The sequence below is a fragment of the Schistocerca serialis genome, chromosome 6, assembly GCF_023864345.2.
Source record: "Schistocerca serialis cubense isolate TAMUIC-IGC-003099 chromosome 6, iqSchSeri2.2, whole genome shotgun sequence".
NCBI lineage: Eukaryota > Metazoa > Arthropoda > Insecta > Orthoptera > Acrididae > Schistocerca > Schistocerca serialis.
This window is the reverse complement of record NC_064643.1, coordinates 324932675-324949596: the sequence shown is the minus strand read 5'-3', so window position 1 is coordinate 324949596 and position 16922 is coordinate 324932675.

The window sequence follows — 16922 nt, the reverse complement described above, 5'->3', positions numbered from 1 at the left end:
TGGGAGAATAGCAGCCTGCATTGCCGCGAAAGGTGGATATACACTGTACTAGTGGCGACATTGTGCATGCTCTGTTGCCTGTGTCTATGTGCCTGTGGTTCTGTCAGTGTGATCATGTGATGTATCTGACCCCAGGAATGTGTCAATAAAGTTTCCCCTTCCTGGGACAATGAATTCACGGTGTTCTTATTTCAATTTCCAGGAGTGTACTTTTGATACCTCAAAATAAGAAAAAAAAAACTAAAGATGATCAAAGTAGACGTACATTCCAGTTGTGATACGTTTGGTTATTCCTGAAAAACCGACAATGGTACTGGTGGTAAATGTTCTGGGAAAAGAGGCAAACAGGCTACTGTTGGATAGGTTGGCTTCCATTTTACGCAGTTTAGTCTATTATTACTAAAAAAAGACTTACATGGATGTTAAAACAAAATATCAATTTTGTAGCGTCTAAGCGTTAATCACATTTCTAGCACTGCACAGTGCTGGATCATTTTTTAAAAGATTATATCACTCTTTAGGCTGTAAATTGCTATTATTAGCCACACGCTGAATGAGGCATCATAGGTAAGATTTCAGAGTGGGAAGATATCTAAACTACGCAAGACTAATGCACTGACAATCTAATAAATCTCTACACAGTTCTGTTTCTTTGACATTCAATAATCGTTCACTTTGCTGACATGCACAAGACACGGTAGCATGCCTCACTTATTTTCTCACTGCACATGTTTATGGGCTAACAAAGAACATATAGGTAAGGCTTTTGCAAACATGAACCCTAAAAATATTGTGCATACGAACTGAAAGCTGATAATGTAGCGAACAATAAGCAGTGCCAACAAGCAAACAAACATTGATTTCGGAGTTCAAGCTTTATTTGCTATCGATACAAACACATCAAAAGTGCAATTAAATGGTTTACGAATGTATACGTTTCATAAAATATGACTCTTTTCTCCGTTAGCCAAATCACAAAAAAAAAAAAAAAAAAAAAATTGCTCTGAGTACTATGGGATTTAACTTCTGAGGTCATCAGTCCCCTAGAACTTAGAACTACTTAAACCTAACCAACCTAACTACATCACACACATCCAAAATGTGTGTATTACTAGAGCACATTCAAGAACAGAACAACGTTCGAAATTTCCTTCCTGACACTACGTTATTCATGTAAGCACAGAAGGTTTTAGCTTTTTTAAACAGCCGTAACGAGCAAACGACAGAAAGAAGGAACAATTAGCAATAGTAAACGATGATCTTATAATGTTTTGGGCTATTTAAGATCGGGGCAGGCCCCGCCCTTTCTGGCTTCAGCCTGTACCCTATGTCTGTACCCTAAGTCTATAGTGGCAATCCTTTTTTTACCTCAGTGAATTTCACAGACTATATAAAACAGTTTTGTAATCATGGAGCATCTTTAATGCAACTGTCAAACGTACTGCCAGAAATACGTTACCAAATAAATATACGGTAAATTAAAATTCGTTCAACCGTACCGTCTAGGTCGAAAAGGATCACCAAACTGTCAGAAATTCGCTAAAATACGAAGATAGATCGCAAAATCATAGACAACAATTTATTAAGCGACGGTACTCACCAGCGTGAAATCTAAATCAAGCACCTCGTTTACATAGGGATCCAGAAACCGGATTTCGTAAACCGATTACCCAATAACGCTTCTGAGTGGTCATACAAACACTTCAAAATCGATTGTGGAAATCCGCTTCTATTTGTCGGTTTTCCAATTCCGCAATAAATTTTCGCTGCCATGTAGACGCAACCGATTTGAAACGTGCTTGGGTTGTCAAATTACGTCTTGTTTTCAGAATATTCGGTTAATATGGATTCACTGTGGAGTGAATGAGAAGCAGAAATATTAGACTGAGCATGAAGCTGTCCACCTATATTACTTACGTGAAGAGAAATAACGACTGTTCTCACTGAATCAGAAACTGGATCAGCTATTTTCCAGACGCCATGTTTAACTGGGCTGGCAAATCCACTTCAGACCTTAACATGTATGCACGGCAGCATAAAACTGTTTCCAAAATTAGGTTTTCGTGTTTCGGAAGATCTGTCGCACGTAGTGAGTAATAACTAGGCGTAGTACCAATATGTACACACACCGTATACCCACAACACGTAAATACCAAAAAAGTACGTAAATAATGATAAAATTTTATGTATTATTCGCAGATGGCTTGACAATGGCAATTATAGCCAAAGTAGGCCTGTCGCAATAACGAAATTCAACTGAAACAAGGGACTTGGATTCATATTTATAGTGTCATTACAAGATTTATATCACGCTGCGGGTGCAGATGAACATAAATTAATCCTTGTAGTTAGGACAATTATCTAATTAGACTACAAGGTATATTTCAGTTAACTGTAACTCCTGAAGAAATAAATATTGCGTAAGTTTAGGGCTACATTATTTGTAAGTTAAATTTTTTGCTTCATGCCAAGTGTGTATAATACATGTTACATCTATAATCTGAGACTGATGCTTTCTGAGCGGCATTAGGGCAGCAGACACGTCACACATGATTGTCCTTTCGTGACTGCATACAGAGTAAGTAGTAGGAAAAGTCGATGCAAAACAGAGATTCATAGGAAGAATTTTAAGGAAATGTAATTCATCCACGAAAGAAGTGGCTTAGAAAACACTTGACATAGAAAACAATTGTTCTACAGATTACTGAGTATTGCTCATCACTCTGGAACCCATACCTGGTAGGACTAATAAAAGAGATAGAGAAAATTCAACTAAGAGTAGGGCTTTTCGTCACACGTCGTTTGGAAATTTGTAGCAAGTTCCTGTGGGACCAAACTGTTGAGGTCATCGGTCCCTTAATCTAACTTAAACTAACTTACGATAAGTACAACACAGGCAAACATGCCAGAGGGAGGACCCGAACCTCCGACGGGGGAAGCCGCGCGAACCGTGGCAAGGCGGCTGAGACCTCGCCGCTATCCCGCGCGGCACACAGCTCGTTTAGTCGGCGCTAGAGCGTTAAGAGAGATGCTCAACAAACTCCAGTGGCAGACGTTACAAGAGAGCCCTTGTGCATCACAGAGAGGTTTACTGTTGAAATTTTAAGAGAGTACTTTCCGGGAAGAGCCGAACAACATTCTGTCTCCCATATACATCTCAAAAAATGAGCCGCGCGGGGGATTAGCCGAGCGGTCTAGGGCGCTGCAGTCATGGACTGTACGGCTGGTCCCGGCGGAGGTTCGAGTCCTCCCTCGGGCACGGGTGTGTGTGTTTGTCCTTAGGATAATTTACGTTAAGTAGTGTGTAAGCTTAGGGACTGATGACCTTAGCAGTTAAGTACCATAAGATTTCAGACACATTTGAACATTTTTTTCAAAAAATGACCGCGATGAGAATATTCGAGAAATTAGAGCTAACACAGAGGTTTACCAACACTCCTCCTTCCCACGCACCATTCGCAAATGGAGGAGGGAAGGGGATATCAGTCGTATCAGACGTACCTTCACGTATTGATGTACATGTAGATTATAATAATAGAACTGTAGATCAGACAACATATGTGTAATTCTGTCAGGTTTTGTATTTATAGTACATGGACTGGTTCACATTTTGTATGAGGAGTTTGTGTATAATGATCAGATAATTATTTCTTATATAACCTGAAGACGGCTCTAAACTCATTGAAACTTATTTTACAATAAAGAGAAAAGAAAAAGTTCAGATACGTAAATGTGCAATGAAATTTCTCAAGTTAATTGCAAGCGTTATCATTGATTGCTGGGTGCCAGATTCTGAGATGCGACACCAAGAATTTAAGCATATCCAGGAATATACGAATCCAGTATAATTAGAGACTGGGAACTAATTTAATTCAGTCGCCAGTGATATTTTCACGACTTTATTCTCATCATCAAATGCCGGAAACTAAATTCAAACAATTATTATATCTAACTTGAGATCCCCTCTCAAAGGTCGTTATGTGATCAATTAGGTTAGAATGTAAAAACGGATAAACTTCAATAAGTTTACACGCTACCAGCTGTTATGGGTTTGTCTGGTACTGGGACGTGCTTGCATCACACAGCTAACCCTCGTAGGCGACTTAAGCAGCTGCTGTCATTCGGCATCTGACGGTCCGCCAGTGGTCTCTCGTAACAGATATATCGGTGTCTGCTAGACTGTGCACTGCGTTACGTTCATTATGTCTAGTTATGACGTATCCGTCAAAAGAATGTGGTCCGAACAGTCATCGTGATTATGCACTGATGAGTCAAAACATTATGACCACCTGCTTAATAGCCGGCCGCTGTGTCCGAGCGGTTCTAGGCGCTTCAGTCCGGAACCGCGCTGCTGCTACGGTCGCAGGTTCGAATCCTGCCTCGGATATGGATGTGTGTGATGTCCTTAGGTTAGTTAGGTTTAAGTAGTTCTCAGTCTAGGGGACTGATGACCTCAGATGTTAAGTCCCATAGTGCTTAGAGCCATTTGAACCATTTCAACCTGCTTAATAGCTTGTTTGTTCGTCCTTGGAACGAAATACATCGCTGATTCTACGTGTCACAGATCTGACAGGTTATTCGTAGGTTTGAGGAGGTATGTGTCGCCGGAAGTCCACTCACTGTTCATGTAATTCGCTTAAATAACGGACCGCTGATTTCCCTACGCAATGATGGTTCCCGATAGCGACTCAGATGGGTTCCATAGAATTTACATCAGGCGAATTTGGTCGCCGAGACGTCAGAATAAGTTAACCTATAATGTTCCTCAAGCAATTATAGTGCTGAATGATGACATCGCTGTTGGGGAAGATATCAAGAATGACAGGATGCGAGTGGTTGGCGGCTGTCAGCTTGTCGTCTATCACAACCACAGGTCCCATGCAAGCGCAGGAGTGTATCTCCAATAGCATAATGTTGCTCCCACCAGACTGTGTCCGCGGCGGGCTATAAGGTCTGAGCTGCCGTCCACCTCGATGACGGCGTTTGTGGGGACGACAGTCGAACTAACGTAGCAAAAAGTGTGATTCACGCGAAGAGCCGACATGTTCCCACTGATCGACGGTCGAATCTCGATAGTACCATGCCCAGTGCAATCTTAATTGACGATGTCGCTGGGTCAACATGTGAACACATAGGGATGGTTTGCTGTGGAGCTCTACGTTCAACAATATACGATGAATGGTGTGCTCCGAAAAACTTGTGCGTGCACCAGCACCGGGCTCTTTTGGCAGAGATGCCACAGATCACCATGTATCCTATTTTACAGAGCAGACAAGTCTCCGAACATCACATTCTGTGAAGAGTCGTGCACGTCCAATCATTTAGCGTCCAGTGGTAGTTTCACTGTCCTGTCTCTTGCCGAAGATGCTCACGACAGTAGCACGTGAACATTTGACCAGTTTCGCCGATTTCGAGATACTCGTTCACATGGTCTGCGTAAGAATAATCTACCCTTTGGCAGGGTCGCTTATCTCAATGGATCTCCCCATTTGCAGCCATATCTTCGCTAGGAGATCCCCCTTCTGCTCCCCTTAGATACTTTTATTACCACGTCACGTGCTCACACCGCCATCAGGCGGCATCCAACGCCGCGGTGGGCAGTGGTCACGTTTTGGCTTATCAGTGTGTACAACCCCATGTCATAACAAGTGATGGGTTCTTTTCCATCTCTTGGACTTAGCTAGACTAGACTAGCTAGACTAGGAAACCACATTCTTCCCATGTGAACCGAAAATTATCCAGCGTTCATCAGTAAATAATCTTCTTGAACGAGGCACGGAATTTGGAAGCAAGCTGCAGGACTTGGCTGCTGTACAGTTTGCGAACGAAGAATAAATATTAATAGGAACAGAACTGTAGAAATCAGCGAGTCGGGTTGGACTTATCTGAAAGGTGGCACTGTGAAACACAACGAACGTTACGAGGGAAAATTACATCCAATCAGAAGCAGGAGAAAGGGATGAGATAGGCGATATGATGGGAACCACAGTAGAAAATGTGACATTCACTTTGAAGATGCGATAAAATAGACCCTTCTGTACCATACGCGGAAGTTGTAAGAGCTGCTGGTACTTCAGGCCGCCAAGCAAACTCGTGACTTTTAGTTGTTAGAAGTCAGGAATTTGCATCCCGGCACAAAGCCCTAGCAGATCTTACAACTTCCGCTGCTGCTGCAAAAGTGTCTATTCTACCGCATCTCCAAGGCGGATCCCACATTTTCTACTGTGGTTCCATCGTATCGCCCATCTTATCCTTTTCTCCTGCTTCTGATTGGATGTAATTTTCCCCCGTAACTTTCGTTGTGTTCCACAGTGCCACCTTTCACGCAAGTGCATCCAAATTCGCTGACTCCTACATTTCTGTTCCTATTAATATTATTCTTCAGTCACAAATCGTACAGCAGCCAACTCCTGTAGCCTGCTGTGCTTTATTGGCAAAATTTCCAAATTCTGTGTCTCGCTCAAGAACGTACTTTCCTGATGAATACTAGATACCTCGCAGCTGACGGTGGAAGAATGTGGTTCCCTAGACCAACAACAATCCACATTATGCGCAAGAATTAGAACACTCGTTTCATGATACGACACGGGGTTGTATGTAATCACGTTATGTGGTCGGATCACATTCTTTCGACGCGTAGGTCAAATGAAATTCATACCTGGACACGACGAATTTTATTTGCCTTACCTCGAAGATAAGGGAATCATGGGTTAGTGATGTTACAGCAACGTGGAGCTCCAATAGACTTTACCACGGAGGCGAGTGAGTTTCTTGATGAACAATTTCGAGGCCGCTGGATCTACATCTACATCTAAATACGTGCTCCGGAAGCCACCGTATGGTGTGAGGCGGTGGGTACCCTGTGCCACTAGTAATCGTTTCATTTCCTGTTGCATTAGCAGATAGGGCGAGGAGGAAACGATTGTCCATATGCCTCTGAATGAGCCCTAATCCCTCGTATCTTATTTTCCTGGTCCTTAGAGTGAATGCATGTTGGTGGCATTACGATCGTTCTGCCGGTTCTGTAAATATTCTCAGTAGTGAAACTTCCTGGCAGATTAAAACTGTGTGCCCGACCGAGACTCGAGCTCGGGACCTTTGCCTTTCGCGGGCAAGTGCTCTACCATCTGAGCTACCGAAGCACGACTCACGCCCGGTACTCACAGCTTTACTTCTGCCAGTATCTCGTCTTCTACCTTCCAAACTTTACAGAAGCTCTCCTGCGAACCTTGCAGAACTAGCACTCCTGAAAGACAGGATATTGCGGAGACATGGCTTAGCCACAGAATGGGGGATGTTTCCAGAATGAGATTTTCACTCTGCAGCGGAGTGTGCGCTGATATGAAACTTCCTGGAAGATTAAAACTGTGTGCCCGACCGAGACTCGAACTCGGGACCTTTGCCTTTCGCGGGCAAGTGCTCTACCATCTGAGCTACCGAAGCACGACTCACGCCCGGTCCTCACAGCTTTACTTCTCCCAGTATCTCGTCTCCTACCTTCCAAATTCTCATTCTGGAAACATCCCCCAGGCTGTGGCTAAGCCATGTCTCCGCAATATCCTTTCTTTCAGGAGTGCTAGTTCTGCAAGTTTCGCAGGAGAGCTTCTGTAAAGTTTGGAAGGTAGGAGACGAGATACTGGCAGAAGTAAAGCTGTGAGGACCGGGCCTGAGTCGTGCTTCGGTAGCTCAGATGCTAGAGCACTATCCCGCGAAAGGCAAAGGTCCCGAGTTCGAGTCTCGGTCGGGCACACAGTTTTAATCTGCCAGGAAGTTTCATATCAGCGCACACTCCGCTGCAGAGTGAAAATCTCATTCTGGATTCTCAGTAGTGTTCCTCGAAGATAAAATCGTCTTCCCTCCAGGGATTCCTGTTTGAGTACCAAGGCATCTCCGTAACACATGCATGTTGTTAGAACCTACCGATATCATATCTAGTAGTCCGCCTCTGAATTGCGTCGATGTCTTCCTTTAATCCGATCTAGTACGGATCCAAACATGGGAGCAGTACTGTAGTGTAGGTCGCACTAGCGTACTATATGCTGTCTCCTTTACAAATGAACCACACTTTTATAAAAATTCTCCCAATAAACCGAAGTTATCCATTCGTCTTCCGCCGGCCGGTGTGGCCGTGCGGTTCTAAGCGCTTCAGTCTGGAACCGCGTGACCGCTACGGTCGCAGGTTCGAATCCTGCCTCGGGAATGGATGTGTGTGATGTCCTTAGGTTAGTTAGGTTTAATTAGTTGTAAGTTCTAGGCGACTGATGACCTCAGAAGTTAAGTCGCATAGTGCTCAGAGCCATTTGAACCAGCCATTTGTCTTTCCTACCACAATCTTCACATGCTCGTTCCATTTCATATCACTTTGTAAAGTTACACCCTAATATTTAAACGACATGTCTGTATCTTGCAGGACATTACTAATTCTGTACACGAACATTATGGGTTTGTTTTTCCAACTCATCCGCATTAACTTACATTTTTCTACATTTAGAGCCAGCTTCCATTCATCACAGCAATATCTGAGTCCTCTTGAAATGACCAACGCGAAGCATGGACTTAAACACGCCAGGTTATTCATTATGGCCGCGTGGGATTAGCCGAGCGGTCTTAGGCGCTGCAGTCACGGACTGTGCGGGTGGTCCCGGCGGAGGTTCGAGTCCTCCCTCGGGCATGGGTGTGTGTGTGTGTGTGTGTGTGTGTGTGTGTGTGTTGTCCTTAGGATAATTTAGGTTAAGTAATGTGTAAGCTTAGGGACTGATGACCTCAGCAGTTAAGTCCCATAAGATTTCACACACGTTTGAACATTTGAACATTTATTCATTATGCGGAACAATCAAGTCCGACTGGTTTGACGTTGGTACAAAACTACTGACGAATAGCGTAAAAGTATTGAGGAGACCTAATCTCTGAGATGCGCCGCAAGGTGGCTAGGAGGACACGTAAACGGATAGATCATCGTGTTAGGCATGATGCCGTATGTACAGATCCGCTGGATACATACGCTGCACAAATCTTAAGGACGAGCTAGGTGAGTTTTAATAATATATTAACTACTAGGTGGAAATGAATGAAAGAGTGGGCCCGTGTTGCCAGAAGTGTCCCAGTAGTGCGCAGGAAGCTGGACGTCACGGGCTGAGGTCAGCGTGACTATGGTGTCAAATGCGGTTTGCCTCCACAACACGAGGTAGTTACAGGAACTGGAACGGGTAGTATGTCTCAATCAGCTTGCAGTTGGGGTGCAACTATTGTGATATTCTACATTACAACATGGTCCGGAGTCAACATTTAATAGGAAGAATCATCGGGAAAATGGAAGATGGACGAAGTGTGATGAATGTAGCCCAAGAATTTGGTATTTCTCTCAGCACCGTTTGACACGAATGGCGAGTTTACCGAACCACACGTACTGCTTTCCGAGGGAGAGGAGGTGGTCGATCACGGTAAATTACAGCACAGATGGTCGCTACTTTGTGCAACAGACAAAAGGGGACCAGCGTCAAACAGCGGGTGCATTTATAACCACATTTTACTGGACTGCAAGTCACGCTACCTCTCGTTCCACAGTGTCAAACCGACTGCATGGGGGTGGTTTCTTTCTCCAACGACCATGCTCTGTAACGTTGATGCCCGCACATCGGTGGCAACGTTTGGGACTGAATGAAAGAGGAGTGGGATAGCGTGCTCTTTCGCATAAGAGCAGATTCAGTCTGAATAGTGATTCGGGAGGTACCCCCGTATGATGAAAATGGGATTACATAATGCGCCCAGGAACATTGTCGACCACGCACATTTTCCTAGTCCAGATGTTATGGTGTAGGGAGGCACATTGTTGAACTTGGTATACTCACTGGTCAACGTTATTGTGACACTGTACTCATTCCCAGTGTGCGTCTTTTCAGGGTTGAATTCAGCGCTGAGTTTACTTTTATGAATGACAATGCGCGATCACGTCGAAAAGCGCAGGTGGAGGAGTTCTTCCAACAAGAGGATATTCAGTGAATGGACTGGACTGACCGTTTCCCCAACTTAAATACCATCGTGCAAATGGGGGATGCGGTGCAGCACTTCCATATCCACCAACGACCGCCTAGCAGTTGTCAACCACGCTGGTGGAGGAACGACCTGGTGGAGGAACAATGTACAATTCGTAATGGATACACACATCAAAAACAATTTTGCATCGTCCCGGTTCCCAGAACTCTGGAAGATAGACGTTGACTGTGGATATTGTACCACAGACACAGTCCTTCTGTCTGTTCAGAGATGTCACTGAACCCGCCCAAATATGTAAACTACCACTCATGAGCAACGCCTATTAGGCGGATGGTGTCCGACAGCCGATCAGTTCCAGTCATTCCATCAGGAAGGAGGTACACGGGTCATGTTGTCTGTAGTTCAACCACGTCTAGACGGTCAATACCGCGCTTCAGTCGCGTCCACATTGCTACTTTGTGCAAGGAAGGGCTCTCAACAAGGGTAGTGTCCAGGCGTCTCGGAGTGAACCAAAGCGATGTTGTTCGGTAATGGAGGAGACACAGAGAGACAGGAATTGTCGATGACATGCCTTGCTCAGGCCGCCCAAGGGCTACTACTGGTGTGGATGTCCGCTACCTACGGAGGAACACTGGCAGCATGTTGGATAATACCTTTCGTGCAGCCACAGGACGTCGTGTTACGACTCAAACTGTGCGTAGTAGGCTGCATGATCCGCAGCTTCACTCCCGACATTCATGGCTAGGTCCGTCTTTGTATCCACGACACCATGCAGCGTGCTACAGATGGACCCAACAACTTGCCGATTGGACCGCTCAGGATTGGCATCACGTTCTCTTCACCGATGAGTGTCGCATGTGCCTTCAACCAGACAATCGTCGGAGACGTGTTTGGAGGCAATACCGGTCAGGCTGAACGCCTTAGACACACTGACCAGCGAGTGCAGCAAGGTGAAGGTTTCCTGCTGTTTTGGGGTGGCATTATGTGCGGCCGACGTACGCCGCTGGAGGTCATGGAAGGCGCCGTAACGGCTGTACGATACGTGAATCCCATCCTCCAACCGATATTGCAACCATATGGGCTGCATATTGGCGGGGAATTCGTCTTCAGGGACAATTCGCGTCCCCACGTGACGGATCTGCGCCGAATCGGCGTTGAGGAGTGGGACACTCTAGAGCTAGACCTACAGTGCCTTGATTGACTTGTGGATAGTATGCCACAATGAATACAGGCAAGCGTCATTGCAAGAGGACATGCTACTGGGTATTAGAGGTATCGGCGTGTACAGCAATCTGGACCACCACCTCTGAAGGTCTCACTGTATGGTGGTACAACACGGAATGTATGGTTTTCATGAGCAATAAAAAGGGCGGAAATGATGTTTATGTTGATCTCTATTCCAATTTCCTGTTCAGGTTCCGGAACTCTCGGAACCGAGGTGATGCAAAACTTTTTTTGATGTGTTTAGTACACAATGACAACGCTACAGTTAAAGAAGCAATCTTTAATTAGCGACTGATGCTCTTACAGCGGGATTAGATCAATAGACAGGTTCCATGTGCCAATTTTTTTGTTCCTGCATGCAGAATGAGGACTTTAACAACAACCCAGCATATCACACAAGATAGAAGCAGTTCTGAAAGAATATTTGTTTATAATACAGTGGAGTGGTTCATAGTTTGTAAAAGAAGAGTGTGTATGATGCTCAGCTTGTGGTCACTTTCAAGGCTAGGGACGGTGATACACAATATTAAGTAACGTCTCCTAGAGATGGCAATTTTTTTTGTCCAATGTGTTTATCGTGCAATGATTCACATTTTTTTAAAAAAAGTTTGTTTATGAGCTCAGATAATTACTTCTTATACAACCTAAAGATCATTATAAACTGACCAAAACTGGATGTTTAATGAAGAAAAGTGATAAAGTACAGCTGTGTCAAAGCATAATGAAATTTTTCACGTAACTAGACTTTAGTACTAGCCCAACGAATTTTTACTCATTTAAATCAAGTATCAATTATAACTGTAAAATATCATCGCAGTTAATTATCCTGTTATTTCTGTCCTTACACAATATTTATTTCATCGCCCGGTGTATAAACTTGGTACATAGCTGGCCATTAAAATTGCAACACCATGGCGAAACGCAAAAAATTTAAAGTGGCATGATGTACACTATATGTTTGGGTACACAAATGGTTAGCACAGTTACGAAAAGTACACTGTGCAAAAGAAATAAAGTGTCACTTATTTGAAACTCCGACATTTTCCCTCATTGCATCTCAGCAGTTTCAAATTTGGCTTAAAGGTGTAATAGTGCAACCCTGCGACGTGTCCCTCGCGTTCGGCGGTGGCGACTCTGACAGCAAGATGTCGACACATGCGAAAAAAGGAGCAGATTTCAGGAGTTCATGTGAGGTGCCAAGTGGGTTTATGAAATCATATGGACACCAAATTTCACACATTTCTGCCCAACGTCGCGGTCACATGTCACACGGCGGGAAGGTAGGCACCTCCTGCCACTCTTGCACTTACCTACCTTCTCTTGGGTGTGCAGGAGGCGACATCTGCAAGAAGTCTTAGTGAAGTAATGTGCTGCAACGGGTAGGCGTGGTTCGTCCGTTACTTTGCTCATTTCGTTTTGGCAATGTGTCTTCCTCTAAGCCATCAATTCGTGGCTTATTTACTTTAAAGGAAGGAAGTAGTTTAGGATGATCTTGTGTTGTTTGACTGTCATTCTGTGTCTTCACTGTATTAAGTCATTTGCGTAGCGGTTAAATTATTCATCTTAAATGTTTAGTACAGAGTATTTACTAGTGATTCCCTAATACATCTGCAAATGAGGAGTACTTATAGCAATAAAATCTGTTTAACATAACAATGATTTACTTAGTACTAGGTTGATATATGTTAGTAAGTTTGGCATTCTGATTATTGCTGTTGATGATGTGTATGTCGTATCATAAATCGATACCAACCTCACAGGCGTCCCACAGTTGGGAATAGAAACGCAAATCTCCGACAGGCGCGGACAGCGGTCGCGCGGGGGCCGTGGTGGATCCAATGATGGCACCCGCTGAATCACCCCTCACTGTCTATGACTGCTAGCGTCCTCTGCCGCATCGATATGCAGGGTGGTCCATTGATCGTGACCGGACCAAGTATCTCACGAAATAAGCGTCAAACGAAAAAACTACAAAGAACGAAACTTGTCTGGCTTGAAGGGGGAAACCAGATGGCGCTATGGTTGTCCCGCTACATGGCGCTGCCATAGGTAAAACAGATATCAACTGCGTTTTTTTTTTAAAATAGGAACTCCCATCTTTTATTACATATTCGTGTAGTACGTAAGGAAATATGAATGTTTTAGTTGAACCACTTTTTTCGCATTGTGATAGATGGCGCTGTAATAGTCACAAACATATGGCTCACAATTTTAGACGATCATTTGGTAACAGGTAGGTTTTTTAAATTAAAATACTGGACGTAGGTACGTTTCAACATTTTATTTCGGTTGTTCCAATGTGATACATGTACCTTTGTGGACTTATCATTTCTGAGAACGCATGCTGTTACAGCATGATTACCTGTAAATACTACATTAATGCAATAAATGCTCAAAATTATGTCCGTCAACCTCAATGCATTTGCAATACGTGTAACGACATTCCTCTCAACAGCGAGTAGTTCGCCTTCCGTAATGTTCGCACATGCATTGACAATGCGTTGACGCATGTTGTCAGGCGTTGTCGGTGGATCACGATAGTAAATATCCTTCAACTTTCCCCACACAAAGAAATCCGGGCACTCAGATCCGGTGAATTTGCGGGCCATGGTATGGTGCTTCGACGACCAATCCACCTGTCATGAAATATGCTATTCAATACCGCTTCAACCACACGCGATCTATGTGGCGGACATCCATCATGTTGGAAGTACATCACCATTCTGTCATGCAGTGAAACATCTTGTCGTGACATCGGTAGAACATTACGTAGGAAATCGGCATACATTTCACCATTTAGATTGCCATCGATAAAATCGGGGCCAATTATCCTTCCTTCCATAATGCCACACCAAACATTAACCTGCCAAGGTCGCTGATGTTCCACTTGTCGCAGCCATCGTGGATTTTCCGTTGCCCAATAGTGCATATTATGCCGGTTTACGTTACCGCTGTTGCTGAAAGACGCTTCGTTACTAAGTAGAACGCGTGCAAAACATCTGTCATCGTCCTGTAATTTTTCTTGTTCAAAATGGTTCTGAGCACTATGGGACTTAAATTTTACGGACATCAATCTCCTAGAACATAGAACTACTTAAACCTAACTAACCTAAGGACATCACACACATCCATTCCCGAGGCAGGATTCGAACCTGCGACCGTAGCGGTCGCGCGGTTCCAGGCTGTAGCGCCTAGAAACGCTCGGCCACAATTTTTCTTGTGCCCAGTAGCAGAACTGTACACGACGTTCAAAGTCGTCGCCATGCAATTCCTGGTGCATAGAAATATGGTGTGGGTGCAATCGATGTCGATGTAGCATTCCCAACACCGACGTTTCTGAGATTCCCGATTCTCGCGTAATTTGTCTGTTACTGATGTGCGGATTAGCCGCGACAGCAGCTATAACAAATGGCTCTGAGCACTATGGGACCTAACTTCTGAGGTCATCAAAATGGTTCAAATGGCTCTGAGCAATATGGGACTCAACTGCTGAGGTCATAAGTCCCCTAGAACTCAGAACTACTTAAACCTAACTAACCTAAGAACATCACACACATCCATGCCCGAGGCAGGATTCGAACCTTCGACCGTAGCGGTCACGCGGTTCCAGACTGTAGCACCTAGAACCGCACGGCCACACCGGCCGGCTCGTTCGTTGGAGGTCGTGGTTGACGTTTCACATGTGGCTGAACACTGCCTGTTTCCTTAAATAACGTAACTATTCGACGAACGGTCCGGACACTTCGATGATGTCGTCCGGGTTACCGAGCAGCATACATAGCACACGCCCGTTGGGCATTTTGATCACAATAGCCATACATCAACACGATATCGACCTTTTCCGCAATTGGTAAAAAGTCCATTTTAACTCGGGTAATGTATCACGAAGCAAATACCATCCGCACTGGCGGAATGTTACGTGATACCACGTACTTATACGTTTGTCACTGTTACATCGCCATCTATCACAAAGCGTAAAAAGTGGTCCAACTAAAACATTCATATTTCTTTATGTGCTACACGAATATGTAATAAAAAATGGGCGTTCCTATTTAAAAACGCAGTTGATATCCGTTTGACCTATGGCAGTGCCATCTAGCGGGCCAACCATAGCGCCATCTGGAGATATTTGGCCCGGTCACGATCAATGGACCACCCTATATATATATGTGTGTGTGTGTGTGTCACGTCCGCAACAAGATGTGAAACAATCCCCTCGCTCTGATCGTCGATCTTGACCCTCGCGTGAACTTGCTTTTTTTGCGCCAAAAGCGGATATTTTAAGTCTGTATGCTTAAAAAGACATAAGACTACCTCCTTCTGCTACTCCTTCACGCAAATATAGGTCAACAGCAGTGTTTAGTGTGTTTTAAAAGCTACGAAAAAAGCAATGCAACGAATGCGAAACGTTACGTATGTATTTCTTGAAGTCTCCTGAGGTAGCACGTCAAGCCTCCGTCACTTCCGACAGATGGCGTAGCTGCAGGACAGTTTCAAAATGGCGTCTGTAGGCGATGTACGTTACAAGCAACGTGCCGTCATTAAATTTCTCACTGCAGAGAAAGAAACTATGGGAAATATTCACAAACGCTTGTGCAGTCTGTAGAACTTCTGCTATCGGCTGAAGTACAGTTAGAGGGTGGGGTCATCAGAAGACATTGAAGGAAGCCATTCGGGACGACATTTTGAAGACGATGAGGAGGTGATTCACACAGTGAAGCACTGGTTGCGCCAGCAGGACAAGGAATGGTACCGACAGGGCAATCACGCCCTTGCTTCACTCTGGAGGAAGGACAGACAACGGGATGGGCACTACGTGGAAAATAGGGTGTGTAGATAAAACAATATTCTTTCGTGTGTGTAATTCTCATTATGTTCAATAATGAGTTAAAAAGAAAACAAACAAACAAGCGGTGCATAACTTTTCTGGGCAACCCTCGTATTTTCTGTTACTTTCTAACACATGTGAGACTGGTTCTGATCTACCTTCCTACCACAGTTGCACGAGGACGCTATGTGACTGTTCTAGGAATTTCGTGCTGAACCTACGGCCTGCAAGGTTGGAAGATACCATCTCACGCATGCAGAGTTCAGAAGAGTACAGCATACGGACAGTGATGTAATCAGACGATGATCTCAATGTTGGTTCCACTACACTCCCTGTAAAGGATACGCTATCGCTAACAGAAATTAGTGTACGGGTTCAGGCGTAACTATATGGTAGCAAAAAATTAAAATCTTAGATTTCCATTATTAACGTTTATTTTTACTCTAAGTATGACTTCATGACATAGCAATGTTAGCCATATTACGTACAGCATGGTAAAATATTGATACTGGGTGTTCGAAATTGTGAAGCAAAATTCCTAACTATTACAACGTTCTTTAATGCTAAGATGGTTGATGATCATGTCTGGGGGTCGATAAAAATACAAACAAATTAAATAAAATTGGGGCCAGAGATATCAATTACGCTAAAGTGCACAATGCAAAGACTCAAAATTGAATGGGGGTCGGTAAAGACCAATCAAACAGAAGTACACAATTTAAAAAATTCATAATTACAGTCGCTGATAAATCCTTTTTGTTAGCTCGGCCATTTAGTATGTTGCTTCAATTAAGCCTGACAATCGTGAATATGTTTAACTACAGGTCATGGCTGAATGTACGAAAATCAGGGGAGACAGAGACGACTGCAGTTCTGA